This window comes from Sarcophilus harrisii, chromosome 1 (genome assembly GCF_902635505.1).
Source record: "Sarcophilus harrisii chromosome 1, mSarHar1.11, whole genome shotgun sequence".
Taxonomy (NCBI): domain Eukaryota; kingdom Metazoa; phylum Chordata; class Mammalia; order Dasyuromorphia; family Dasyuridae; genus Sarcophilus; species Sarcophilus harrisii.
Genome location: NC_045426.1, coordinates 529,956,549 through 529,984,138, shown reverse-complemented (window position 1 = coordinate 529,984,138; position 27,590 = coordinate 529,956,549).

Sequence of the window (27,590 nt, the reverse complement as noted above, 5' to 3'; positions counted from 1 at the left end):
ATACTACCTAAATTAATCTATTTATTAAATGCTATACCAATCAAACTCCCAAGAAACTATTTTACTGACCTAGAAAAAATAACAACAAAATTTATCTGAAGAATAAAAGATAAAAATTTCAAAGAAATTAATGAAAAAAAAAAAAAAGCAAAAGAAGATGGCATAGCTGGACCAGATCGAAAACTATATTATAAAGCAGTAGCCATCAAAACTTTTTGGTACTGGCTATGAAATAGACTAGTTGATCAGTGGAAGAGGTAAGGTTCACAGGACAAAAATCAATAATTTTAGCAATCTAGTGTTTGACAAATTCAAAGACCTCAGCTTTTGGGATAAGAATTCACTATTTGACACAAACTGCTGGGAAAATTGGAAACTAGTATGGCCCAAACTAGGCATTGTCCCACATCTAACACCATTTACCAAGATTAGGTCAAAATAGATTCATGATCTAGACATAAAGAATGATATTATAAACAAATTAGAAGACTATGGAATAGTTTGCCTCTCACATCTATGGAGGAGGAAGGAATTTGTGACCAAAGAAGAACTAGAGATCATTATTGATCACAAAATATATAATTTTGATTATATTAAGTTAAAAATTTTTGTACAAACAAATCTCATACAGACAAGATTAGAAAGGAAGCAATAAATTTGGAAAACTTTTTACATTCAAAGGTTCTGATAAAGGTCTCATTTCTAAGATATATAGAGAATTAACTCAAATTTGTAAGAATTCAAGCCACTCTACAAATGATAAATGGTCAAAGGATATGAACAGACAATTTTCAGATGAAGAAATTGAAACTTTTCTGGCCATATGAAAAGGTGCTCCAAATCACTATTGATCAGAGAAATGCAAATTAAGACACCTCTGAGATACTACTACACACCTCTCAGATTGGCTAAGATGACAGGAAAAGATAATGCGGAATGTTGGAGGGGATGTGGGAAAAGTGAGCCACTGATACATTGTTGATGGAACTGTGAACTGATCCAACCATTCTGGAAAGCAATTTGGAACTATGTTCAAAAAGTTATCAAACTGTGCAAACCCTTTGACCCAGCAGTGTTTCTACTGGTCTTATATCCCAAAGAGATCTTAAAGAAGGGAAAGGGATCCATATGTACAAAAATGCTTGTGGCAGCTCTTTTTGAAGTGGCTAGAAACTGGAAACTGAATGGATAGCCGTCAATTGGAGAATGGCTGAATAAATTATGGTATATGAATGTTATGGAGTATTATTTTCTATAAGAAACAACCAACAGGATGATATGAGAGAGGCCTGGAGAGACTTACATGAACTGATGCTAAGTGAAATGAACAGAACTAGTAGATCATTATACACAGCAACAACAAGACTATCTATTGATCAATTCTGATGGACATGGCTCTCTTCAATCATGAAATGATTCAAACCAGTTCCAATTATTCACTGATGAAGAAAGCTATATAAACCCAGAGAGAGGCCTGTGGTAACTGAGTGTGCACCACAACATAGCATTTTCACACTTTCTGTTTGCTTGCATTTTGTTTTCCTTCTCAGGTTTATTTTTTCTTTCTAGATCCGATTTTTCTTGTGCAATAAGATAACTGTATAAAAATGTATACATATATTGGATTTAACAAATATATTTAATATTTAACATGTATTGGATTACCTGTCATCTAGGGGAGGGGGTGGGAGGAAGGAGAGAGAGATTTGAAACAGAAAATTACTCATGCATATGTTTTGTAAATAAAAACTTTAATAAAAATGATATAAAAGCCCCCAAGTCCAAGTTCAAGTAAAAATTTTTTAAATGCTCAATAGCCTGTTTTTAATCCAATTTGAATTCCATTCAGTAATTGTTTCTTTGGCATTTCATACATGTCAAGTTTTGTCGTAGATATTGTGGATTAAGAGTATAAACTATCCTTCTTGCTCAAGAATTTTTATTGCACCAAAGCAGTAACCAAAATATGTTGAATAAATGCACTTGTACCTTTGAAAACAAAATTTAAAAACATATATATTAATGCAAAAGCTATCACATTTTATTTTTTGAAAGAGAAGTTACATGGAATAGAAAGAAAAGAAAATATCTAAAATAGATTTTATAGAATGTGTTTCCATTTCATTGACTTTAAGCACAGCACAATAGGTAGCTATGCTGTGATTTGCAAGTTAAACAGTCATGAGAATCTATGGGTTCTAAAAAAATATGAATCATTTCCTCATTGTCACTTTTTAGTGAGGTAAAATATATTCATATTTTTGTGCTTCTTTGAAAAAAAGTGAGAAGCTATCATTTCAGATAAATGAAAAAAAAGATGATAAATCACATAACAATCTCTTTTGACTAATTTAATTTCAGAGGATTTAAAATTTACATTTTTACATATTTTTTACAAAGAAAAAGGTATACAAAATTTATAATGCTTCAGATTGTATTTGCACAATATCAATTCTTTCTCTGGAGGCAGAAAGCACAATTCATCATGAATACTTTGAGATCTTATTAGATTACTGTATTGTTGAGAATAGCTAAATCATTCACAAATCTGCATTATACAATGTTGCTGTTATTGTGTACAACATTCTCCTGGTTTGGTTTACTTCATTTGGCATCAGTTCATGTATATTTTTCCAGGTTTTTCTGAAATCATCTTGCTTTTGATTTCTTATAGCAAAATAATATTCCTTCACACTCATATTCCACAACTTGTTCAACTATTACCCAGTTGATAGGCATCCCCTCTATTTCCACTACTTAACCACCACAAAAAAACTTAAACATCTTTGTATGAAAATATTTTTCACTTTTTAAAAATCTCTTTGGGATACAAATCAAATGTAGTATTGTTGGATCAAAGAGTTTGTACAGTTTTGTAATCTTTGGACATAGTTTCTAATGAGGCACCTGATTTCTGTGAACCTTGAAGGTGAAATAATTAGTTTAGATGAAGACACAAGATTATCACTTCAATTGAAATATATGCTGGAAGTATTTGGATTCTAAAAAATGGACCAGCAAAATTGGGGTTTGAACATTTTTTTTTAAATCTTTCTAATGTATTAGCACTGGCACATTTTAATATAGAATACATAGAATTTTCTTAGGGGCAGAGATAAAATGGTGAAGTAAAGGCAAGGATTCACCTGAACTCTCCCTCCAAACCCTTACAAATCCAAATTTGAAAGCATCAAAATCCATAAAAAGAAAGAATGAAGCAATTTTCTAGCCTGAGAATTTAGAATGTCAGCATACAGTCCTTCTATTGTAAGGATTAGAGAAGCCCAGCATAAGGCATGGGAGCATAGGCTGGGTCCCAGCACACCAGGAGAAGGCATTGGGTCCTCTGAATTAGTGGAAGCAGTGGTGGTTTCTAGACTGTTGACCCAAAATAACAAAAACTTCTTAGAAGGTCAGCAGTAAAATTTTGTTACACCAAGGTAAGAATGGAGCACAATTCAGCTGCAGTGAAGCAGAAGCAGGTCTTGGAAGCTACTGAATCTGTAGCAGCTAGCTCCAGAGGCCTCAACCTCCAGACAAATGTAGGGAGAGAGAATGCATGGAGGGAAGAAGTCAAACATCTGGTCAGATGGAGATTGCAGAAGTTTGTTAGTGTAGAGATAGGAGTCTGTTACTGTGCCCATACTCAGATCCAAATCAAAGTCCTGAGTTGTAGTCCCAGGACAAAGAAGAGCATTAGCAAACACCAGAATTTATAGCCACAATGGAAGGTTTAAATGAACTCTCTTCATAGTTCCAGAGCAGAATGCAGTGCTTGTGGTTATTCACAGAATATAGTACAGGCCAAAAGAGTAGAAAGTACACTTCTCCATAAATCATACCACTTTGGAAGAACTGAAAAGTCTTAGAACTTACAAGTCCCTAGAAGTATTTTTTGAAAACAGCTGCACAAAACTATTAAAGTTTGGGACAGTGCACCCTCCACCTGGAAAGCAGAGCCCTACTTTGAAAAAATAAAGGTAAAAAATCAAGTAACAGGCTTGGGAAAATGAACAAACAGAAAAGATTCTGACCACAGAAAGTTACTATGATGACAAGGAAGATCAAAGCACAAACACATAAAAGATAATAAAGTCAAAGCTCCCATATCCAAAGCCTCCAAGAAAAATAAAAATTGCTCTCAGGACATGGAAAAACTAAAAAAGGATCAAGCAATAGAGGTAAAGAAAAAATTTGTAAAGAAATGAAGGTGACACCAAAAAAGTACAAAAAGTTGATGAGGAGAAACATGCCTTAAAAGTCAAAATTGGCAAAATGGAAAATGAGCCTTGGAACCTCACTCAATAAAATAATTCTTTCAAAATTAGAGTTCAGCAAATGGAAAATAATGACTTTATGAGAAACCAGGAAAGAATAAAACAAAGCCAAAAGAATGAAAAATAGAAAACAATGTGAAATATCTCATTGGAAAAAACAACTGATCTGGAAAATATATTCAAGAGAGAGAATTTTAAAATAACTGAACTATCTGAAAGTCATGATTCAAAAAAAAAGTTTAGACACATTTTTTAAGAATTTATCAAAGAAAACTATCCTCACATTCTAGAGGTTAAAAAAAAGAAGTTAAAATAACACACACTTATTATCTCCTGAAAGAGATCACAAAATGAAAACTCCCAAAATATTACAGTCAAATTCCAAATCTTCCAGGTCAAGGAGAAAATATTGCAAGCAGCCAGAAAGAAGCAAGTGTAGTAGAACCACATTCAAGATAACTCAAGACTTAGCAGCCTCTATGTTAAAGGATAAAAGGGCTTGGAACAAGATATTCCAGAGAATGAAAGAATTAGTATTACAACCTAGAATCCCACTTAGGCAAACTGAGAATAATTCTTCAGATGAAAAAGTGGATATTCAGTTAAATTAGAGATCTTTCAATCATTGTCGATGAAAAGACCAGATCTAACTAGAAAATTTGACTTTCAAAAACAAGATTCAAGAGAAGCATAAAAAGGTAAATAGGAAAAGGGAAATCATAAAGGATTTCTTAAGGATAAGCTGTTTACATTCTTAGGGGAAGATGATACTTGTAACTCATAAGAATTTTCTCATTATTAGGCTACTTGGAAAGAGTATATATAGACAGAGAATATCTGAAGGGATAAAATCTGAAAACATAAAAATAGGGGATGAGAGAAGAATGTACTAAGAGAAAGGTAAAGGGAGAGGATTATCTGCCACAAAAGAGGCAAGAAAAAGCTTTTATAATGAAGGAAAAGAATGGGGAGGCATCTTGAGTGAATCTTACTCTTATTAGAATTGACTAAAAGAGAGAACAACATACACACTCAATTGGATAAATTATATATCTTACTCTCCACGAAAATAGGAGGGGAAGGGGATGAGAAAAGGGAGGATATTGATAGAAACAATGTCATATCATAGAAAGGCATTATCAGAAGGAAAGGGTGAAAGGAGAGAGAATAGAATAAAAGGCGGAAATATAGTTAACAATAGCAGTTGTGAAAAACAATTTTGAAACAATTTTATCCGAGTCAAATTTATAAACATAAGAGCCATTTCCAAATTGATAAATAATCAAAAGATATGAACATTTTTCAGATGAAGTAATCAAAGCTATTTATAACTGTATAAAAATGCTGTAATTAACTATTGACTGAAGAAATTAAAATTAAAACAAGTACTACCTTATACCTATTGGATGGGCTAATAGGCCAGAAAAGGAAAATGATAAATTTAAGACAAAATGTGGAAAAATTAAACATTGATGTACTGTTGGTAGAATTGTGAACTGATTCAAACATTCTGCACAGCAATTTGGAACTATAATTGAATTGATGCCCATCAATTGGGAAATGGCTATACAAATTGTGTGGTATTTCACTATAATGTAACACTATTGTGCTATAAGAAATGATGAACAAAATGCTTTCAGAAAAACCTGGATATATGAGATATATATCCAGGTTTTATACACACCCACACACATATATATATATATAAAATGTACATATTGAGGTATCAGTTTTGTTTTCAAACAGCCAAATCAGCATATTATTCAAAAACCTCTGATCACTGGAGTGCTTTTTAATTGTCATCTTTCAGAGTTTTCAAACTGGAGACAGTAAGGATCTGGCAACTGGTAAGAAAGAAATAATAACCGACCATAAATTAGTTCTGGGAACATAAAAGGATTTTCTTTGTTATTGTTCAATCATTTCATTTATGTCCTACTCTGTGACCCCATTTGGGATTCTCTTAGAAAAGTTGCTGAAATGGTTTGACATTTCATTCGCCAGCTCATTTTACAGATGAGGAAAGTGAGGCAAGCAGAGTTAATAGCCTTGCCTGGGGTCACACAACTAGTAAGTATTGATTTCTGGAATATTAATTTTTGTTTTGTTATTTTTTTTTACTTCAGGCCTGGCACTCTATTCACTTTATCCAGCTGCCCATGAAAGGGTTTTGTTTAACAACTTCTTTGCTTAAACCTACTTCCCAAGCAAATCCAAGACAAATGGGAGCTGTTCCAGTCAGGAGAAAACAAAAAAAAATTTTTTTAATAGCCTTTTATTTACAGGATATATGCATGGGTAACTTTACAGAATTAACAATTGCCAAACCTCTTGTTCCATTTTTTCACCTCTTACCTCCACCCCCTCCCCCAGATGGCAGGATGACCAGTAGATGTTAAGTACATTAAAATATAAATTAGATACACAATAAGTATACATGACCAAAATGTTATTTTGCTGTACAAAAAGAATCAGACTCTGAAATATTGTACAATTAGCTTGTGAAGGAAATCAAAAATGCATGTGGGCATAAATATAGGGATTGGGAATTCAATGTAATGGTTTTTAGTCATCTCCCAGAGTTTTTTTTCTGGGCATAGCTGGTTCAGTTTATTACTGCTCCATTGGAAATGATTTGGTTGATCTCGTGGCTGAGGATGGCCTAGTCCATCAGAACTGGTCATCATATAGTATTGTTGTTGAAGTATATAATGATCTCCTGGTCCTGCTCATTTCACTCAGCATCAGTTCGTGTAATTAATATATAATTTAACATGTATTGGACTACCTGCCATCTAGGGGAGAGGGTGGGGGAAGGAGGGGAAAATTTGGAAAAGAAGGTTTTGCAAGGGTCAATATCGAAAAATTACTCATGCATATGTTTTGTAAATAAAAAGTTTTAATAAAGTTAAAAAATAATAATGTAAAACACTAGAAAACATAGGAAAAACAGATTTTCTTAAAAGAGAATCTCTTGAAAACCAAGAGCAATAACCATCTGAAGTGGGGATAAGCCAGAAATCTCCCCAGTAAAATCATGGGAAAAGCACAAATATGTATTATTACTACTATTAGGCAATATTTATTAAACATTTTAGCTATAGTAATAAAACCAGAAAATGAAACTGAAAGAATAAAAATGGGCACCCAAAAAATAAAACTATCACTCCTTGCAGATCATATAATGATTAAGTTAGAGAACCAACTAAAAAAATTTAACAACCTTAACAAAGTTTCAGAATATATAATAAATCCACAAAAATCACCAAGATACACACACACACACACACACACACACACACACACACACACATATATATATATATATATATATATATATACACATATACATATATGTATATGTGTATATATATATATATATATATACATACATACATACACATATACATATATATTATTAGCAAAGCCCAGGAAGAAGAGTTAGAAAAAAATTCCATTTAAAATAACTACAAACCCCATAAAGTATTTCAGAGTCCACCTACTGCCAAGACAAATCTGGGGACTTGATGAACACAATTATAACACATTTTTTTCACAATATAAAGATAGGCTGATGGCTTATGGATAGGCTGAGCCAACTTAAATATGGCAATTCTCCATAAATTAATTTACTTATTCATACCAATCAAACTACCAAAGCATTAATTTAAAGAGCTAGAAAATTCATCTGGAAGAACAAAAAGTCCAGAATATGAAGGAAATAAATTTTATAAAAAATGTAAAGGAAGGTGGCCTGCACAATAATAATTATAGAATGGTGTATCATTGGACTAGATCAAGTACACAATACACAGTAGTAAGTAACCATAGTAATCTAGTGTTTGATAAAGCTTTGGGGGTAAGCAGAAAGCAGACTTAAATAAACATATCACACTTTATATCAAAATGAGGTCAAAATGGTAAATGATTTAAACATAAAGGGTAATATCATATATGAGCTAAGGGAACCTTAAAAATTCTACCTTTTAGAAAATTATAAGGAAAGAATTTATAATCAAATAAGAGATAGGATCAGGGAAGAAAAAGAATAATTTTGAATAAATTAAATTTAAAATGTTTTGCACAATCAAAGCTAACGCAGGCAAAATAAAAAAAGAAAACAGAAAACTGGGAAAGGATGGATTTTGCAGCAAATTTCTTTGATAAAGTCTTCATTTCTCTAATATATGTAGGAACTGAGTTAAATTTCTAAAAATAATAGCCATTCTCCAATTGACAAAAGGTTAAAGGATGAGCAGGGAGTTTTCACAAGAAGAAATCAAAGCTATTTACAATCGTACAAATAATCTAAATCACAGTTGATTAGAGAAATACAAATTAAAATGATGCTCAGACATCAGATTTGCTACCTTGACAGAAAAAAAGAAAACAATGAATGCTTTAGGGGATGTGGAAAAATAGGTGTGCTACTGAATTGTTGATAGTGTAAACTGGTCCAAACATTGTAAAGAACATTTTTTCCAAAGAACTATAATACATGGGATAACTGTTTACCCAGAAATATCACTACTAGTTCTGAATACCAAAGTGATCAAAGGAAAAGGGATCTATATATACAAAAATATTTATAACTGGAAATCAAGAGGATACCCATCAACTAGTTGTAGTTTATGATGATTATGTAGTTGAAACACTATTGCTCTATAAGATATGATGAGAAAGATGATTTCAGGGGGGTAAAAAAAAAAAAAAAAAAACTTCAAACTGATACAAAGTGAAGTGAACAATACCAGGAGAAGATTTTAAACAGTAACAGCAACCTTGTAATGATGTATCAATTTTGAAAGATATAACTACTCTGATAAATACAATAGTTCAAGACATTTGTAAAGGATGCATAATGAAAAATATTATTCACCACCAGAAAGAAAATTGATGAAATCTGAATACAAATTGAAGCATACTTTTCCACTTTATTTCATTATTATTGTTTGCAAAATAGCTTATATGGAAATACATTTTGCATGATGTGATAAGTATAAATAATATCATATTGCTTGCTTTTTCACTGAGTGAAGGAGTGGCAGAAGGGAGACAGAGAATTTGGAACTTGAAAAAAATTTTAATTAAATGTGAAGAATTTTTTCAAAGTAGCAAAAGTGTTCTCTAAAAAATCAATTTAGTTATAATTAGGAAATACAAATGACATATGATTTGTTAAAATCAAATGATACATTATCATGTGCAATAAAATATTGACACAAATTTGACAAGTCCTGTATTGTTTATCATATGACTACATTATTTACATTAAAGTCCTCTCAGCCACATTAAAGGAATAATCATTCACTGATGTGATTTTTTAAAAGAAGTTTCAACACAGAACTACTTAGAATATATCTTCTAAGTGTTCAGAGCATTCTCTAAACATTCATCTGTGTTAAACAAGCACCATGATTTCTTTGTTAAATATTTTCTTCTCTCCTGGTCATTTGTTGAAAAGTTGTCTGAAGATTGAGCCTCACAAAGTCAATGTGTACCCTCTGAGGCTAGTTCATGATACCTCTTATAAATTAAAAGAAAAATATTTTAAAGATTTGTCTTCTAATGTCCTGATTATTAGAGGAAATTTTTATTTCATTTTTATTCTTCATTATTTTCCTCAGACATTAATATTGATCTGTCTTAGAGTTAGTACAATGCATATACTTGGACATGATGTTATGAGGAAATGATTTCAATTCTTTCCTGAAACAGACATCTACATTCATGTTTTAGAGAATTTTAAATGATTTCTCTCAGCCTCAGGCATCTCATATATTAAAAAGAGAATAAAAATGACATTTACTTCTTAGGTTAATATAAGAGAAAATATTACATTTCAAACTTAAATGTTCTATACCAGTGCTTATTATTATTATTAATTTTGCCATAAATAAAAAGCACAGCTGACATATTTGTATTTTAGCTTCCTTAATGGAGATGTTTATGATAAAACTGAGTTTTCCCCTATAATTTCAAGATAGCAATTTTGTATTTGAACTGTTATCCTCAGTTTTGAGTAGCACGTGGTTATTCAAATAGAATGTTTTTAAGGCTCAGAATTAAACATAAGGAGAACACTGGATTGCCTTTGGGAGATTTCAGTGCTTCCATAATGATCCAAGACTTTTTCCTGAAGCAAACATCAATTTAAAAAACACCAATTTTAACTGGTAAGACATGTATACTTATATTGTATTTAATTTATACTTTAACATATTTAACATGTATTGATCAACCTGCCATTGGGTGAAGGAAATGGGGGGAAGGAGGGGAAAAAGTGGAAAAAAAGGTTTGGCAATTGTCAATGCTGTAAAATTACCTATTCATATAACTTGTAAATAAAAAGCTATTTAAAAAAAACACCAATTTTCCACCAGTAGTTATTGTATGCTGGACAGTAATGGATTAAAATTAAAAATAAGTATTACTCAGAGGACAAGAAAGAAATTCATGATGAATATGAGCAAGCTGTGGTATACAAAATAAATGGGATAACAAAAATCTATGATGAATTTAGGATTTCAAGAAAGCTATGTATTCACAAAAAAGAAATGAATGAGCTATGTGAGAAAAAAGTGAGTGAAAACTAACATTGTTTTTACATAAAAAAGATGAGATAGCCTCTCTCCTCACCACCTCAATATATTGGGTAGAATCTATCCTCAACCTTAAGGGAGAATATGGACAGGCCTAGTAGGAAATCCTCATGAATTAGACCTTAAGATTAATTTGAGTATTTCAGTATCTGATTGTAAGCTTGTTTTGAGAGTAAATATGATAATGTAGGTAGAGGACTGACTTTGAAGCCAAGAAGCTTTAGGTTCAAATTAATCCTGACTATAATTGTTTGACCATTGGAAAATATATTTTGGCTATTTGACCACTTGGAGGAAACACTTAAGTTCTCAGTGGGGCACTTTCAAGACAAATTGTGAAGTCTGGGTTAGTTCCCTGGAGGCCTCAGAATCAGCCAGAGTCAAGATAAGCAAAAGTCCTTGGTTTTTAGGGGGAGAAGTGCAGGGGATTGACAAAATTGCCACATGCTCTCCACCGACCTCCCTTATCTTCATCCTCCTCCAAAGTGACTCTGGCTTGTCTCACTCCACCCCCTTATCCCTCCTACAATTGTCTGTATATACCAAAAGATCAAGCCAGCATGGAATAGTCAGAAGGGCCATTATTCCAAACACATGCTAATAGAGTATTATCCAATACGTAATTAGCCTTAAGTGCTTGATTATCTGATTCCAGTGCACCTATTCCGAGTTTCAGTCCTTTACATTTCCTGCTTTCTTCTGTTTTAGAACACAGGTGGTCACGCCATCCCTGACTTCTCAAGGAGGTGAGAACCCCAAAAAGGAGGTGATCATGCCCTCCTTGACTTCTCAGGAAAGGAGGTGAAAACACTAAAAGAGAGGTGATCACAACACCCCCAACTTCTCAAGAAGCAAGGTGAAAGCACTAAAAAGGAGATGATCACGCCTCCCTGACTTTTCAGGAAGAGAGATGAAAAAACCAAAGGGAAGTGAGGAGTCAAGCCAGATATTATTAGTGGATTTCTGGGTTGAAGGGTCTTACCAGAAACAGGTATGCACAAACCCATCAGCATGGAAGATATTACATAAGCACATAGCAATAAAGGACAGACTAGTAGTTATGACTCTCCCCACAGCCAATGCAGGCTCAATGTGGTGTAACAAACATGAATTGTACATGCAAGTAGTTGTAATGGGCTGAGGCTTGAGTTGATACACTGAGGTCCCAAGCACGTGAGGCTAAAAAATAATTGGACTATATTAATATATATGCTTGGAGAAAGAATGGCTCCCGCCCACTCTCTGTACAAGTCCTGATGTGTTGTATAGGAAATGACGATTTTGGTGAGTGGAGGCAGCAAAACAGGAAGAGAGGCAGAGAGAGACGGCTGGCTGGGTTCTGTTCTGATGGTTACTGGTCTTGTGGCTTCTGGTCTGGCTAGCTTCTTGACTCAGCTGCACACATTGCTATTGCCAATTCCCTTCTACCTTTGATCTTTCTTCATCTCTACTGAGAATAAAGATTGACGATTTTCCCCTAACCTGAATTCCTGACTCCGGCTGATTTTAAAATACATGGTCTTCACAAGTAGCAATATAACAAACAAGATAAACCATCATGGTATTGTAAAAGATTTCCAGAAGTCCTAGAAGGAGGGTATGTAAACAACAATCACACATATGCCTCCTTTAGCAGTGAAGAGATAGTCCAAAACCAATCTATTGTCCATTGCTTCACATGTCAAGGAAGCCAATGATACCTGGAAGTTTTTGAAGTCCCGCAACAGTCTTTTTATGTGTTAGGGAATCCAATGATTCCTGCAGATTTTGAAGTCCTGCAACAGTCTTATCATTTCTCAGAAAATCCAATGATTCCTGAGGGTTTTCAAGTCCTACAACAGTCTCATCATGTCTCAGAGAATCCAATGATTCCTGAGGTTTTGAAGTCCAACAATTTTTGATGTCCATGAGTCAAATGCCATAACTGCTATGCTCTTTCAGTGGTGGGCACAGTCAGCAATGGAACCACCCAATGTTTCTTGGGTTTCCTCCTTCATTTCAAGGGTCTGCTCTATCTCTCTCCAATGGACAAGGTGAACATGACTTGTTGGCACCCATCTGATTCCTTCTCCATCTGTAGAGATACAAGCAAACTCTCTCCCCTAAGCAGTTAACCTATGTGGTCTCTTCCATTCACTACTTTCTGGATCTCTCCACATCACCTGGGGTTTATCTAAAGATATGGAGCTGTTTGCACTGGACACTGCCCTTCTGGCGGGTTATAAAACCTCTCTGCTGGAGCCAGTGAGTGCATCTTTGTCAAAGACCAAGAAGTTTAGTATAAAGAACTAAATTTAGAAGTTCGCTAGGGTTACCTGTGGCTCCCCCTTTCTTTTGTTTTTGGAGGGGCATTTTAATGTCTCTGTTTCTCCTCTCTACTATTGCCTGTCCTTGAGGATTAAAGAGTAGGCCAGTGCTGTGTAAAATCTTATACTGTGCACAAAAGTGTACAAAATGTTTAGATATATGGAGGTCTATTATCTGTTTTTATTGTTTGTGGCACACCCATAATTGCAAAAGCTTGTATAAGGAATTCAACCACTCAGGCTGTCTCTTTTGCTGCTGGTATTGTAAAAATGAATCCTGAAAAAGTGTCTACCACAACATGGATAAAAGACAGGTGACCAAAAGATTTATAATGGGTCACATCCATTTGCCAAATCCAATTGGATCTCAAACCACAAGGGTTCTTCCCTGGAGGCAGTGTAGGAGCGTGGAATGGAAGGCAAGCTGAAGAGGCTTTTACTATGCTCCTAGCTTCCTCTCTTGTTATTCCAAATTGTAAACATAAAGCTCAAACAGCCTGATGATATTTAGAATGAGATACTTGGGCTTCTTGAAATAAAGGAGTATTGGCCACCAGGGTTAGAAGGCTATCTGCCTTTGAATTACCATCAAAAATAGGACGTGGAAGTCCATTATGAGAGTGGGCATGCAAGATATAAATCTTACTTGGATGTATTTTTGGAAGTAGTCATCCATTTCACTTAGGTTATCAAATTTATTGGCATAAAGTTGAGCAAAATAACTCCTTATTATTTCTCTAATTTCCTCTTCATTGGTGGAAAGTTCTCCCTTTTCATTTTTAAGACTACTAATTTCATTTTCCTCCCTCCTTTTTCTAATCAGATTTACCAAAGGCTTATCTATTTTATTGGCTTTTCATAGAACCAACTCTTAGTTTTATTAATTAGTTCAATCGTTTTTACTTTCAATATTTTAATTTCTCCTTTTAATTTTAGCATTTCCAATTTAGTATTTGATTGGGGTTTTAATTTGGTCTTTTTAGTTTTTTTTAGTTGAAGCCCAATTCATTAATCTTTTCTTTCTCTGTTTTATTCAAGTAAGCCTCTAAGGATATAAAATTCCCTCTTATTACCGCTTTGGCTGCATCCCACAAATTTTGGTATGATGTCTCATCATTGTCATTATCTTGAGTGAAATTATTAATTGTATCTATAATTTACTGCTTCACCCAATCATTCTTTAAGATGAGATTGTTTAGTTTCCAATTACTTTTTGCTCTATTTCCCCCTAACTTTTTGTTGAATGTAAATTTTATTGCATCATGATCTGAAAAGAAAGCATTTACTATTTCTGCTTTCTTGTATTTAATTTTGAGGTCTTTATGTCCTAATATATGGTCAATTTTTGAATAGGTTCCATGAACTGCTGAGAAGAAAGTATATTCCTTTCTATCTCCATTCAATTTTCTCCAAAGATCCAACATACCTAATTTTTCTAATATTCTATTTACTTCTTTAATTTCTTTCTTATTTGTTTTGTGGTTTGATTTGTCTAATTCTGAGAGTGCAAGGTTGAGATCTCCTACTATTACAGTTTTGTTGTCTATTTCTTCTTGCAACTCTCTTAACTTCTCCTTTAGGAAGTTGGATGCCATACCACTTAGGCATATATGTTTAATATTGATATTGCTTCGTTGTTTATGCTACCCTTTAGCAGGATGTAGTTTCCTTCTTATCTCTTTTAATTAGATCAATTTTACTTTTGCTGATTGAGATAAGGATGGCTACCCTGCTTTTTGACTTCACCTGAAGCATAATAGATTTTGCTCCAGCCTTTTACCTTTACTCTATATGTATCTCCCTGCTTTAAATGTGTTTCTTGTAAACAACATATTGTAGGGTTCTGACTTTTGATCCAGTCTGCTATCTGCCTCCTCTTTATGGGGGAGTTCATCCTATTCACATTTACGGTTAGAATTACTAAATCTGTATTTCCTACCATCCTAATAACCCCAGATTGTGCTTTACTTATTCTTGCCTCCCTCAACCCTCTTTCCCCTTTAAAACTTATGTACCCCTCTTGTATCACGATGCTTACCCTCTTTATAATCCCTCCCTCCCCCTTTGAGTCTTTTCCCCTTCCTTCCCTTATTACTCTTTTTCTTTTCCCTTTTCCTCTCCCCCATTTTTAATGAGGCAAGAGAGAATTTTCTCTAAAACAAATGTCAATTTTTGAGCATTGTTCAAAATTGCTCTCCAGAATGGTTGGATCTGTTCACAGTTCCACCAACAATCTATGTGTCCCAGTTTTCCCACATCCCCTACAGCATTCATCATTACCTTTTCCTGTCACCTTAGCCAATCTGACAGGTGTATAATGGTATGTCAGAGTTGTCTTAATTTGCATTTTTCTGATCAATACTGATTTGAACTACAAATAGTTTCAATTTTTTCATCTGAAAATTGCCTGTTCATAGCCTTTGACCATTTTTCAGTTGGAGAATGGCTTGATTTCTTATTAATTTGAATCAATTTTATAGATATTTTAGAAATGAGGCCTTTATCAGAATTTATGTAATGTAAAAATGTTTTTGCAGTTTATTGCTTTCCTTCTAATTTCATCTGCATTAGTTTTGTTTGTACAAAAACTTTTTAACTTAATATAATCAAAGTTATCTATTTTGTAGTCAATAATGACCTCTTATTCTTCTTTGGTCATGAATTCCTTCCTCCTCGACAGGTCTGAGATCTATGAAGGAGGAAGAAATTTGTGATATCATAAACAGATCCTGTGTTGTTGTAATTTGTTTATAATATTATTCTTTATGTCTAGATTGTGAAACTAGTTTGACCTTATCTTGATATACAGTGTTATGTGTGGGTCATTGCCTAGTTTCTGCCATACTAGTTTCCAATTTTCCCAGAAGTTTTTGTCAAATACTGAATTCTTATCCCAAAAGCTGAGGTCTTTGAGTTTGTCAAACACTAGATTGCTATAATAATTGATTTTGTCCTGTGAACCTTACCTATTCCACTGATCAACTAGTCTGTTTCTTAGCCAGTACCACATGGTTTTGATGACTGATGCTTTGTGAGTGATGTATAAAAATGCTGATAATTTATGTGGATTTTTTTTTATACTGCAACTTTACTTAAATTGTTGATTATTTCTAATAGTTTTTTTTTTTGCTTGATTTTCTAGGGTTCTCTAAGTATACCATGATATCATCTGCAAAGAGTGATAATTTGTTTTCCTCATTATCTACTCTAATTCCTTTAATCTCTTTTTCTTCTCTTGCTGCTAAAGCTAGCATTTCTAATACAATATTGAATAGTAATGGTGATAGTGGGCAACGTTGCTTCCCCCCTGATATTATTGACAATGGTTCCAGTTTATCCCCATTATGTATGATGCTTGCTGATGGTTTTAAATAGATGCTATTCACTATTTTAAGGAAAGTGCATTTATTCCTATACTCTCTAGTGTTTTTAATAGGAATGAATGTTGAATTTTATCAAATGCCTTTTCTGCATCTATTGAGATAACATGTTTTTTTGTTAATTTTAGGTATTGATTTAGTCAATTATGCTAATAGTTTTTTTCTGATATTGAACCAGTCCTGCATTCCTGGTATAAATCCTACTTGGTCATGGTGCATTATCCAGGGGATGATTTTCTGTAATTTCTTTGGTAATATTTTATTTAATGTTTTGAAATATTCATTATGGAGATTGGTATATAATTTTCTTTCTTTCTTTTCACCCTACCTGGTTTAGCTATCAATATCATATCTGTGTCATAAAAAAAATTTTGGTAGGTCATTCCCTATCTTTTTTTCAAATAGTTTATATAGTATTGGAGTTAATTGTTCTTTAAATATTTGGTAGAATTCACATATAAATCCATCTGGTTCTGAAGATTTTTTCTTAGGGAGTTGATTAATAACTTGTTCTATTTCCTTTTCTTAAATGGACTATTTAAGTAATTTTATTTCCTCTTCTGTTAATCTGGGTAAACTATATTTTTGTAGTTATTCCTCCATTTTCCTTAGGTTATCTAATTTATTGGCATATTTCTAATAAATATATAGAATTGACTCAAATTGATGCAAATTCAAGCCATTCTCCAATTGATAATCAAAGAATATGAACAATTTTCAGATGAAGAAATTGAAACTATTTGTAATCATATGAAAAGGTGCACCAAATCACTACTGATAAACAAGATTCTACAATGATCAATTCTGATGGATATGAGTCTCTTCAACAATGAGATGATTCAAAGCAGTTCTAACTGTTCAATGGTGAAGAGAGCCTCCTACACTCAGAGAGAGGACTGCGGGAACTGAGTATGGTTCACAGCATAGCATTTTCATTATTTTTATTGTTTGCTTGCATTTCAGAATATCCCCAGTGATATGAATCCCACTACCTCCTACCTCATCCTATTCAGATTCTAATTATTAGAACAAGATTCCCCATATCCAATCAAAGTTCTCAGAAATCTCAGAAAAGAAATGTCTCTTGCCTTTTTCATATGGTTTCACTTCTGGTAATGGAATTTATAATAAAGCACTCCCCCTATATTTAAAAAAATCATTTTGTCCAGGCTAAACATATCTATTTCTTTCACATACTTCTTATATGGTACAGATTCAAACTTTCTGGTTAAACACCAACCTCATCACCCTTCTCTAAATGTAACACAAGTTATCAATGTCCTCTTTAAATTGTAATACCAAAAACTCACCTGCATATGTCAGATGTGGTCTTCCCTATAATCTTCTAGTAGATTATAACTGCAGCATTCTAGTTTAGTGACTCTACCAAAATAAAATGAGTATAATCTCTTAGGATGTAGTCTATAACTGTGAAGTGAACATCATATTGACAACTTCCTTTTCCTGTTTTTGAAATAAACCATTTCTGAATGACTTTAAGAATTTTACTAGATTTGATTTCTGGTCTAGAAACATAAGACTTCTGCTGTTTTGGCTATTTTTTAAAAACTTGGTTTACCATTTGTCTACTTTCAATCATATGACGTTCTGTTTTGAAAATTACTTACTGCACTTCAAAAATCTCAAGAATTTTTTCAGATTTGGCAACTTGAACTCATTTGAAGCAGATTTTTTATTTTAATTTTTTTAAATTTTAAATCAAATTTTTAAAATTTTAACAATTTCATCAATGTTTTTATTCTGTTTTCCAGTATGAAGATCATTTTTGTTGTTAAATGAATTCAAACCAAAATGGAAGAGACTAGTTTTCTTTTCTTTTTGATATATATCATCATAAGCAGAAACAAAAGGCAGTGGTCCAAAATTCTTTTTTTAATATTCCATTTTCCCCCAACATAAGAAAAGGAAACCATTTCTTTGTTCTTAAAAATCATGTCAAGCCTCAGCTCATCTTGGGTTCTCAACTTTCTGTTATTAAAAATTTTTTTTAAATGGTACATTTTATATTACAGCCAAAATGGCCTTTATATTGTTCCTATGACATAATATTCTTTGTCCCACTTCTTTCCACAGGCAGAGCCCCATACCTGGATTGTCACACTCCAATCCATCCCAAAATACACCACACACACACACACACACACACACACACACCTCTCTGTGTCTTCTTTCAAAGTTCATCGTTAGTGCTTCTTTATGCATGAAGCTTTTCCTGATCCCCCTAACTGGAAATTTTAATTTTAACAATCCCACACTATTAAATTAACCTTGTAATTATTTGTTTTAATTAAAATTTATTTTTAATTAATCAGTACTTACTTTTTCTTCCTCCCACCTTCTATAGTATTATCTTTCCTGTGGGGGGAATAAAAGAAAGACAAAATACATGTGTCCATTCTTCAGATTTTAATCCATCTCTATATCTGCAGATGGTTAAAATTCTGCATCATTAGTCCTACAATTATAGTTGGTCATTGGGTTGATCAGAGTTCTTAAATCTTTCAAAAGTCAATAATTCTAATCCTGCTTGTACTCACTTCACTTTACAGTAGTTCACACCAATCTTTTTAGGTTTCCCTAAGACAATCCATTGTATTGTTTCTTATATCACCATAGTATTGTATCATAATTATATGTCAAATTTGTTCAGCCATTCCTCAATTGATGGGTACCTCCTTAATTTCTCATTCTTTGCTATCACAAAAAGAACTGCTATAACCATTTTTGTACAGGTACATCTTTTTCCTCTTTTTGCTTTACTCAAATATTCAGTTTAGTAACTTAGGGACTAGAGTTTCAAAATGTTTTACAGAATGGCTGAATATTCATTCTTGAATAGCTCCATCAATAGTTCCTTATTATCCCTGTTGTTTTTTCATTATTAGCCTGGATTTATCATTTATTAAACCAATTTTACCAATCTTTGAGGTATGAGAGTCCATTGATAATACAAATACAAACAATCAACTTGGCAACTTTTCCTTGATTACAATTTTTTCTTCGCTCCAATGACCTTTTTTTTAGCTGTAGGCCCTCAATGAAAAGGGCTAACATTGGAAAGTAGCAGAATTCATACTGCCTGGCAAAACCTCTTAGGGGTTTTTTTTTTATTTATTTTCCCTTTACCCTTGGTTATTACATGGATAAATGTTTTTATAAGTGAACTCCAGTCATCCAGTATACAGTTGTGAATTTTTTTTTCCTAATAGCTTTTCCATTCTCTTTGACTTTTCAAAAAAAAAAAAAAAGAGAGAGAGATAAACAACAACAAAAGTCCCACAGCATTACAGGTACCCCATTTTAGTCCAGCTCTGCATAGGAAGTGAGTAGAATTCTATATCATTAGTCTTCTGAAAACTTAGTTGATCATTGGGTTAATCAGAGTTTTTAAATCTTCCAAAAGTCACTAATATTTACAATACTTGAAATATATTGGTAACATAACTGCACAATTGTTATAATGTTTTGTTTTTTCTCCCCTGCCCCCCAAAAAAAATATAGTAGTGGAAAGGGAAAAAAGTAAATACTGATTAATTAGAAATATTTTTTAAATTAAAAACAATTATAAGGTTAATTCAATTATTAAAGAATAGAAGTTAGGGAGATAAGAAAAGATTTCAAGTATTATACAAAGGAAGAAGAAATGGATAGATAGTGCTTTAAAAAGTGAAATTTCTGCATCTGATGATCTCTAATTATACAAATGAAGGAATTTCTGAAAATATTAAAAAAACTGACAAGAAATTAAAATTAAAATAAGAAATATTTCTGTAAATAAGGAATGTGTTTATAGACAAGTTAAATTGTTCATGATTTTTTTTTTTTGTCTTTTATTATAGATCATGGAAATAGAAGGCGGTATGACATCATGAGGAGAAATCAGTACCCAGAGTGAGATCATCTTATACTCAGTCACTTAAAAACTGTGTGACCCTGGATGAATTAACAAATCTCTCTGGGCCTATATTTGTTCACCTTTAAAATAAAAGAATTGGGCACAATATCTTGAAGGGGCTCCTTTAGGTCGAAATTATCATTCTCACAACTATAAAGGAACATGAAACTGGTTATCTGTACCTGTTTAAAGGAATTAAAATAATAATGTTACTTTTGTGTATATTTTAATATATAAAAAAAGATTAAAGGAGGCATTCTGGCATAATGCATAGAAATCTCACCCTGGGACAAAGAGACTTTAGTTCAAATTCTCCCTTTTATACTTGTCTATGAAATCAGTAGTTTCTTAAACTCTCATTGCCTAAAACATTCCTAAAATAATAAATATAGACTAGCTGGCAATCCAGATCAGTGAAGAAATTGCAGAATCAGAACAGTCCCCCTTCAAAAAAAAATTTCAAATGAAGTTTAAAACTTTGATAAAAGATAAATTATTGATAGCAGACTATGAACTGGCTGACTAATATTGTCTCACTAGCTCAATAAATTCAATTCTGGTTAATTATTCTTAATCTTGGCATCTTGAAATTAAGGGTACCAAAGAAAAACTGGCATCACAAAAACATTAGTAGAAGGATTGGGAAGATACTATGATTCTTTCTGAGGAAAGAAGCAGCATATGTTTGGTTTTTAAAAGAGTTTAAATAAATAGCACTGCTAGATCTATATCCCAGACATCCAAAAACAGTAGAACAAGACCTATTTCTACAAAAATATTTATAGCAGTTCTTTTTGTGGTTTCTAAGAAATAGGCATTAAAGGGATGTCCATCAATTAGGGAATGGCTATACAAGCATGATTTATGATGCTAATGGAATATTATTGTGCTATAAGAAACAACAAGTGACATTGTTTCAGAAAAAAACAAGAAAGACCTATATGAAGTAATACACAATGAAGTGAACAGAACCAGAAGAATATTTTACAAAATAACAGCAATGTTGTTGGATGAAGAACTGTGAATTACTTAGCTATTCTCAGCAGTACACTGATCCAAGACAATTTGCTTCCAGAGTAATTGATACTGATTCAGTATAAACTGAATCATGTATGTGCCATATGGACTAGCTCTCTGAAGGATTTCCATTCCAGCCCGAATCCTTGGTCTTAGAAGAGGAGTGAAGAGGCAGGAAACCATGTGGATGGTTAAATATGGATTCCCTTTATTTCAAGTTTTCTCAGATTTAAATCACTACAGCACACTAAGCAAGTACTAACTATAAGCACTTTGCTATTATTATGTAAATGCATCTTTACTGAAAGAATCTCTGCTTCAGGTAGAACACAGGTTGTCAGCCTCCCCTCCCCCCAACTTCTCAAGAAGGCTGAGATGTCCCCAAGGGGAGATGAGAGCCAAACCATTGTTATCAGTTTCCCTCTGGGCTGAAGGGTCTTATACCTCACTGAAAGTTCCCCCACTGTCTGTAGCCCTCTACAATGTGATTTTCACTTTCTTTCATTTTTTTCTTTCATTCCAGTCTTTTTGTATAAAATACTTAATATGGAAATGTTTTATATACCTGCACATGTATAACTTATATGTAACTGCTAACCATCCAAGGGAGGGAGGAAAAGAGGAAGAAAAGGGTAGAAAATGGAACAAAAAACTTTAAAGATATTTTTAATTGGGGGAAAAATTCTTTTATAAAATAAATTAAAAGAATTTAAATGAAAATGAACATGATTTTGCTAAAATCCTTATTCCCACTTTGTAATCAGGTAAGAAATGACCCAGTTGATTGATTCTATTTGCAGTTTAAGGGTCTTTTGTTTTTCTCATTGAAATTATTTGTATTAATCAGAAGCAATAACTCCCCAAAGTGAAAAGCCCTCATTTAAATGATGAGCTTTTGAATACATGCTATGTATCAATTTTAATTGTATGTCCTAAGGTTGTAATTGTTGACAGTATATAATTTTTAATTAGTCAGTTATTTTATATAAAACAAAAGGAAACAACCTGAGAAGAGTTTTTAAATAGAGGTTTTTCTACAAAATATATAAACACTTAGAATAAATTCCAAATCAAATCCTTTTACGCATCACAATACAACATAATTGTGCTGGAATAAAACCTAGGCATATTATGTTTAGATAATGATAGATTATTTTGAGTAAAAGTGTAATTTTATTACTTTCTTTTTCTTCCTGAAACACTAAGAACATAATATTTCTAAGTTGTTGCATAGTTTTTTTTTTAAATATTGTTTTCACTAGACCCCATGGAACATTTTTTGGATGTGACAATGGAAAGAGATCAGACCTATGAATCAAAAAACCAAGATTCTAATTCCAACACTCTTACTAGCATACTTTGAAACATTTAGCAAACACTTCACTAGGATGTACTTCAGTTCCTCTTGACCATATTCTCTTCAAATTGATTATTCTTCTGGTATTCTCCAACTCTGAAATTCTAAGATTCCTTTGACCTTCATAGTAATACAGTTTTTATTGGAGAGCATATGGAAAAACTGGAACATTAATGCATTATTGATGGATATGTAAACTGATCTAATAATTCCAGTAATTTGAAACTTTGCCTAAGGGGCTAAAAAATGTGCAGACACTGACTCACCAGTACCACTTTTTTGTCTATATCCCTAAAAAAGTTGGGTGAGAACTGAATTTATATATCCAAATATATGTGTAACACCTCTCTTTGTGATGACAAATATTGAAAATTGAGGGTATGTTTATCAATTGGCAATGGTTGAATGAGTTCTGATTTATTATGATGATGAAATATCATTGCTCAATAAAAAACAATGAGCAGGTTTCAGAAAATATGGAAAGACTCCCATTAACTCGTGGAAAGTCAAATGAGCAGATAAGGCAAATATTAATATATCTGATATATCTTATAATTTGAAAGGCAAAGAAATAGGAGATAACTTGGAATTAATGATTTCTTAAAAACAGTAAAATTATTTTTATGTATAATTGTAAAAATATTAGATTTTTAAAATAAAATAGGAAGGGGAAAGAGAAAAATTGAAATAAAGATGCACTTTAGTATGTGCATACATTGAGAGAATCAGCATAACAGAGTGAATACAGAGTTAATCTTGGCATAAGAATCACTTGGGTTCTAGTCTATCCCCAATACTTATGAACTTTGAGAACTTGGCCAAATTATTTAATATATCAGTGCCTCAGGAAACTTCCACATACCAATTAAATCACAGATTTACAGAAATTACTCCATGTGTTAAGCTAGATAACATACTACAAGGAACAATAGCCCATAAAATAGAAGAGTAGAAGAAAACAAAAAACAGTAATTATGGGGGAAATTACCAACATTAAAATTCATGGACTCAGAAAGTTATGCAAATAGCACTATACTTAAGAGTTCAGAAATCCTTATATTTAAATATAGCCTTTTATAGTAGTTACAAAAACAAGGCCAAGTTATTTCACTTTTCAGGGCCTCGATTTCCTCACTTGTAAAATCACAAGTGAAATATTTATAAAGTGTATAAAACACAAAACTGCAATAGAATTGACAATTCCCACTAAAAATAAGTGAACAAGAAATCTTATTATAAGGTAATAAATTTAATGTCAAAGGGTCATTGAATCTGAAGGAAAAGAATACTAGAAATATATTGCTGAAAGGGATACAATATATAAAAGAAGCACAGGAGTGTCATTGCATTTTTATCTATTTAAAATACATACAAATAAGAAAAAAAAAATCAAAGGCACAAGAAAAAAAATAAAAACAAAACATTTTCATGTGCCCAGCAGAATATCAGGGAAGATTCAAAATATGTAACAATAAATTTCCATTTCAAGAAAGCATGTATAACAATAGAAGGCATTATATTCATGATTGTCCATCTTTTCTTTTATTCTTTAAAGGTCATTCATTTTAAAGGTCTTCTTTAAACACCATTCTGTTGTGCACTTTTTACTTCATTCTTTCCTGGCTTTCATTACTCTATTCCCCTCAAAGTAGGCTACAGTTAAGTACTGATATATTTATACACATGTATACACACACACACACACACACACACACATATACTCACAACTGTACTAAAACCCACACACAAATGTATATCTATATACACACATACATAGACCTCTATGCATAAATACAGATATACATATTCACATATATATTTACATATATATAATTTACATTTACATATACATAGATGTGTCTCTGAAACAATATGACTGAGATATAATGCACAATTCACTCTTTATTGAATCTTTAAGTTTGACTTTGAGATCAATGATTAATAGTCATACCTCCTTTCCCAATAAGCCAATTTAGCTTTTTAAGGCATTCTTCTCCTCAGTAGCTTTTTGTATTTTCTTTTGTATTACTCTCAATTATTTTCCTAATTTTTCCACTATCTCTCTTATTTGATTTTCAAAAACCCTTTTGATCTCCACTATGGCCTAAGCCCAATTTTTTATTTTTCTTGGAGGCTTTGTATGTAAGAACTTTGACTTTGTTATCATCTTCTTTGTTTTTAGATCTTCCTTGTCACCGTAGTAATTTTTTATAGTCAGAAGCTTGCTTTTTAATTGTGCACTCATTTTCCTAGCCTATCACTCAGCTTTTAATTTGTTAAATTGTTAATTTATTAAAGTAGGGTTCTATTTACAGGGTATAGGGTACAGGGTGCAGCTCTCTCGAACTGCAGGGTTTTGGTGCAGCTATTTTCATAGGTCTTTCTAGGGACCTGACCACAAGCCCTCTTTTCTGCCCTGAAGCTGTTAAGCATGTCCCTGCCCCACTGCAGTTCCAAAATCTAGTATGTTAAAGCAACAAAGTCATAATGACAGGGCTGGGGCCAGGACTGCACTGGAACTTCATGCTAGACTCCCACTCTGGTACCTTTTCTACTGACCTTCTAAAATGCCTTCAGCATTTTAGAAAGTATTCTACTCCATCTTTTGGGGTGTTGTGATGCTCCAAAATTTCTTTAGAATCATGATTCAAAGGAATTTGGATCAGTCTGAGGAAGAGGTTGAGTAAGTTCCTGCTTTTACTCTGTCATCTTGGTTCTGCCTTCTTAAAGTCTTTTTTTGAATTCTATAAATTCTTTCTTGAAAGGTAGCCATTTAATTTACTCTGGGGGGAGGGGGTAGAAGAGTGTTTGTTTTTTCTTACTTCACTGTCCTCCTCTAAAGATGAATCCCAGTCTTCCCTGTTTACATAGTAAGTTTCTATGGTTTTGTTCTTTCCTCTTTACTCATTTTTTAAATGAGAATTTATTAGTGTAAGCCACTCTAATTGGGGGGGGAGGAGGACTCTAGCTTTATTTCAGCTCTCCTCTCTGACATGAATCCCAAACCAAAAGCTCCACTCTCTTGCAGAAGTCCACAGCCCAACAGCATCTGTGCCCCACTGCTGGTAACTTCTAGCCCAGGGCTGCATCTCAAAAGCACAGTTGGGCCTGTATTATTAATCATATCATTGAGTCTTTCTTGACTCAGACCTTTGACTCCCAAGCTAACAATGAGGTGAAAGTTCCTGTATTTGTGGATGAGAGTACCAAAGCTAGATAACCGCACAGCTCCTCTGTTTCTGCAGAGCTAGTCTGGAGGTTTTATGCTTCACACCACATAAAGCTCAGTTCTGGGGTCTTTCTTCAGGTATTCTCGGATTGTCCCAGCAGGATTCCTGTTCTGCATCAAGTCTTATTTATTTTTCACTGATCTATGTTTGCTTTCAGGTAGAATTTTGTTTTGTTTGTGGGGGAAATCTGGAAAACTTGGAATTTTCTGACCTATACTATAGTCCAGCTCTCCAACAGTCTGAGGGACAGTGAATTGACCCCCTATTAAAAAGTTTGAGGACCCCTGGTAGAGCTTTGATTTCATTTGGTTTTTGAGGGAAACTGGGAGAGCTTGAGCAGCTTCCTGAATTTATTCTTTCATATTAGCTCCATTCTCAGGCATAATATGGAAATATATTTTGCATGATTTCACATATATAATTTATATTATATTACTTGCTTTCTCAGTGGGCAGGGAAGGACTTGAAGAAATGAATTTGGAACTCAAAAAAATTAATGTTAAAAATAAATAGTAGGAATAGATTAGGTTCAAGGGATAAAACAGTCAACAAATATAGCAACCTAGTCTTTGACAAACCCAAAGATCCCAGCTTTTGGGATAAGAACTTACTGTTTGATAAAAATTGCTGGGAAAATTGGAAACTAATATGGCAGAAACTAGGCATTGATCCATACTTAACGCCGTACACCAAGATAAGGTCAAAATGGGTTCATGACCTAGGCATAAAGAATGAAATTATTAATAAATTAGAGGAACATAGGATAGTTTACCTCTCAGACCTGTGGAAGGGGAAGGTCTTTATGACCAAAGCAGAACTAGAGATCATTACTGATCACAAAATAGAAAATTTTGATTATACCAAACTGAAAAGTTTTTGTACAAACAAAACTAATGCAGACAAGATTAGAAGGGAAGCAATAAACTGGGAAAATATTTTTACAGTCAAAGGTTCTGATAAAGGCCTCATTTCCAAAATATATAGAGAATTAACTCTAATTTATAAAAAATCAAGCCATTCTCCAATTGAAAAATGGTCAAAGGATATGAACAGACAATTCTCAGATGAAGAAATTGAAAATATTTCTAGTCATATGAAAAGATGCTCCAAGTCATTGTTGATCAGAGAAAATGCAAATTAAGACAACTCTAAGATACCACTACACACCTGTCAGATTGGCTAAGATGACAGGAAAAAATAATGATGATTGTTGGAGGGGATGTGGGAAAACTGGGACATTGATGCATTGTTGGTGGAGTTGTGAACGAATCCAACCATTTTGGAGAGTAGTTTGGAACTATGCTCAAAAAGTTATCAAACTGTGCATACCCTTTGATCCAGCAGTGTTACTACTGGGATTAAATCCCAAAGAGATTATAAAGAAGGGAAAGGGACCTGTATGTGCACGAATGTTTGTGGCAGCCCTTTTGTAGTGGCTAGAAACTGGAAACTGAATGGATGTCCATCAGTTGGAGAATGGCTGAATAAATTGTGGTATATGAAAA